We start from the raw sequence: 4,571 nt of genomic DNA on the forward strand, positions 1-4,571 counted from the left end.
GTTTTTTTTTCTTTTTAGTTTTGGAAACCAATTATTTTCTCTCTTGGAGTTACTTTATAATGATACCAAGAAAATTTTATTTTGTTGTGATTAAATGGATATGATTTTTTTAAAATGTTTTAAATTTAATTTTTTTAATAATTAGTAATTTTAATAAAATTTTACCAAAAATTGATGAATGTGACATTTGGGGCATGAGATTGCAAGATTGCAAATGAAATAAATATAAACTAAAATCATTTTGACGTTTCTTCCTTAATGTTTTCAGTCCCATATTTTTTTTGATGATTAGGAATATTGAAGAAAAATATTATGATTAGAAACATTAAAGAAAAATATTTATTATAACTTAGAACTTGCTTGAGAGGGATTTTGCTTAAAGTATTTTTATTTGCACCTCTTTTGTTAGAACTCTTTTATTAGAAACATTTTTAAAGAGAATTAGTTAGTATATGTTTGGATACATTTTCCATCTTTGCTTTTAAAATAGAATAGAATATAGAAATTCTTATACAAAAGTGATTATATATTTTATATACTTGAAAACATTTTTTAAAATTCTTAAAATTTAAGGATTAAATTTTTTTTATATACAAGATAATTTTTTTGCTTTATGTGCTAGAGTTCTTATATTTTGTATAAATAGGAAGTATAACCAAAACTTACCTTAGTATTTAGATATAAAGTAAAAAAATTATTTTGATAGTATTTTGTTTGGAAAAAAATTATCCAAACAAGTTTTTGGTTTTTTATTTTTTGAAAAACTTCTAAAAAGAAACTTGTCAAATTCGGAAATACCCTTATTTTGAGAAAATATTAAAACAATTATTTTTTATCTTTGACTTAAAAATAAAATTTTTAAAAAGAATATAAAAAAATATGGTCAAATGTCACTCTTTCTAATCAATTTTTAAAGATTATTGTATTTTTAGTTTTCCTGCTTTGGCCCAAGCTCCATTTAAAGGCCCGCCTAGGACAAGCTAAGGGCACAGTGTCCTACCTTAGTCCAAGCCAAGAGGCGGCGGCCCGCCGCCACCTTGGACAAATAATTACTCAAATAAACAATTATAAATAATTTTTCAAATTTACCCAAAGACAAATGTTATTTGTTTTTAATTGTTTATTAATGTCAAACTTGTAAATTTTTTTTATTGTTTATTTATTTTTAGCTAATTATATTTACTACCGTGATTTTAAAAGAACTTCACGATATTATTATCAAAGTTATCTATGACAATTATTAGACGAAAGTATTTGTCTAATTAATATTTCATTTTTGTATGTATCTTTTATTATTATAAATACAAAAATGGTAAAAAATAAGTTAGTTCAAGTCTAATATAAAAAAGAAGATATTATTTATTTTATTCTTAATTCTTATTTAAATTATTTTTTTTTTAGAAAAACCCTTTCATGTTTAAGATGTTGCCATGCATATGAAATTACATCCTTAGCTTAAAATGCAAATAAGATGTTGAGAGGTGTAAGCTAAAATGGAAAAAGATAAATAAAAATTATCATAGAGTAAAAATGTTTTGTATTTAAAATAATCTAAAATATAAAAATTATGTATGCATAATCACCTAGAATCAAGAAAAAAAATGCAAATCAAAATGAAAATCCAATCCAATTGTGAAGTTTTTAAAATGAAAATATAAGAATTATGTAGACATAATAACCTAAAATCAAGAAAAAAAATGCAAAATAAAATGTGTCATAATATCTTTCCTTAAAATTGATAACATTTTTTTTTACCCAATTTGGTATTTGCCATTATGCTTTAATGGCCAAATTGGAAAATTAACTAACAAATGCATAGAATTATTTTAAAAAAATGGAAATTACTTGACATTGCACCAAATTATTAAAGAAATTGGAAATTACTTGACAATGCACCAAATTGTTAAAGAGAAAGTATTTGTTATTTACGTTGTGGTAGACTAAAGAATCAGCTAATTGAAAACAAATAAAATTTATTTTTCTAATGGTTAAAACTTTTTGTTAATTATTTTCAAATCCAAATAATTTTCTTTTTTATTATTAAATTTTAAGATAACAAAATATGAATGGATGGATATTCTATATAAACATGTTATGTAATAATGTTGAATACTTTCTTATGAGGAACACAATTATCATTAAGTGGAATATACCATGACCTTAACTCAAAATATCTCGACAAATAATTTTATAAAAGAGGAGAAACAACTTTTAAAACTTATTCTCTATCACTTGGCGGGCGGTATTAATCAAGTTGGAAAGTATAGGTGAATGCATCCAAATTTTAAAGTTTGAAAGTACATGTGAACACATTAACATCTTGAAGACATTTAGGTGGGAGAGAGAGGGAGATGAATTGTCTCTTGCTTTACTTTTTTTCTCTTATTAATTGCTACTTCAATCAATGAGAAAATTCAACAATTGAAATGTGAAGAGAAGAAAGTGTATGAGAAAATGGAATAATTGAAATGTGAAAAGAAGAAACCTCATTAACTTGTAAAGTCTTTCCTTATTAGGTTGAGATTTTGGAGCTGTTTTTATTTTATTTTATATTATTTTTATTATCAATTTTTTTCTCTTTAGAAGGTACTCTACCATCTAAAATGGTTATTTTGATTTTAAAAGTGATTTTTAAAAATTTGTTAATTTTTTTAAAGTGTTTCTATATTAGGAGGCACTTCTAAACCTCATAAAATTATTCCTAAATAAACTCTAATTAAAAAAAGGGTAGCGATGGAGACAACAAACATTTCTCATTGATGTATGAAAAATTCCAAGGAGAGGATAAGAAAGAAGAATGACAAAAATGAGTGGCTTGTATTTCTAGATATTAATGGAAAATTGATGAGAAGAAAGGAAAATGAAGGATTAGAAAGTGGTTGAGGGGTCTAATGGGACACACCAAGTTGAGAGTGAATTATTGAAGTTGAGTTTGTTAAAGGGAGATGGGGCACACATGGGACCCTTAGCTAAGTTAATGTTCCATCCATTAAATATAAATATGAAAAGGGTTTTTGATTTAATTTCTTTAATAATCAATAATTTTAATAATAGTTTACCAATGAAATTGATGAATGAGATTGCAAGATTGCAAATAAAATAAGCCAAAACAAAAAACATTTTTAAGCTTATTTCATAATGTTGCATTCCTTTATTCCTTTGGGTAATCTGAAACATTGAAAAAAAAATTATTTCTATTTGTAGCACTACTTTTGTCAGTAACGTTTCTATTAAAAACATTTTTAAAGAGAATCCCTTAGTGTATGCTTGGATATATTTTCTATTTTTTATTTTTAAAATAGAAAACTTTATAAAAAATATAGGAATGTTTATAAAAAAAAGTAAGTATACACCTTTTATATTTGAAAACACTTTTTAAAATTTTTAATCTTTAAGAAAGTAAAAAATGTTCACTTTCTCAAAGTTTTGGAAAAAGTTTTAAAGAACACAAGATAAACTTTTGCTTTATGTGATATAGTTCTTCCATTTTATATAGAAATTTCAATTTTTTTTAAAAAAAATAGAATAAGAAGTATATCTAAATTCTACCTTAGCATTCAAATACAAATTAAAAAAAATGTTTTGCTAGTATTTTTTAATAATGTATTATAAAAAGAAAATATAGAAGAAATATTTATCAAGTGATTGTTTAGAAACTACTTCAAGTTATTTTTTGAGATTTTTAAAAGTGATTTTAAATAATGGTTATATTAGGACTAATTTTAAATACAATCACTTATCATTTAAATATAAACAAAATAGTTATTTGATGTTATATTATAATAATAAAATAATTATTTGGATAAAACTATCTACTTATGAATTATCTAGAAACACTTAAAATGATTATTAACTTTTAAAAGTGATTTTCAAAATTTGTTATATATATATATATATATATATATTTGTAAGGAAATGTTTTTATACAAGGAGAGACTTCTAATCCTCTTACAATTATTCTTGAATAAACTCTAATTTATGGGTTATTCCCATTACAAGCATTAAAAGTTGTATTTGATAAAATAAAATAAAATAAAATATTTAAAAAAAAAAAAGAAAAAAAAAAAGAGAGAGAACCAAATGGGACCCCTTAGTTATGGTGCTCAATTATGGTCTAAGTTCTCCCTTAAAATTTTTGTACAAAGAGGGATTTGTTTACTTTCTCAAGATAAAATGTGAATTTTAATAATTACCATTAGCCCACACGAGTAATTTGTTCATTTACCTACACTCGGATAGGTACCTATGTCTTGTCTCTTTCTTCAACCCATTTTCAGACTCCTACACTACTTTTTATATAATTTTTAATGGAATGATTGAAGTAAAAATAATTACACAATAAATGAGACCTGAAAATTAAATACATCTCTAATAAAAATTAACATTACGTTTTCTTTAAGTCATTGCTTATATTCCCTTCCTCGTTTTGAAACGATAAACTTGAGAAAAAAATTAAGATGTTAAAATAGAGAGTAATGACATTAATGGAGAAGTACAAGCATCTAGAGAGTTGATATATGGACAAAGGAAAAAAAATTAATAAATAAATTGAAAAGTTATCAAAGGAATTC

Source organism: Vitis riparia, unplaced genomic scaffold (assembly GCF_004353265.1).
Source record: "Vitis riparia cultivar Riparia Gloire de Montpellier isolate 1030 unplaced genomic scaffold, EGFV_Vit.rip_1.0 scaffold852_pilon_pilon, whole genome shotgun sequence".
Lineage (NCBI taxonomy): Eukaryota > Viridiplantae > Streptophyta > Magnoliopsida > Vitales > Vitaceae > Vitis > Vitis riparia.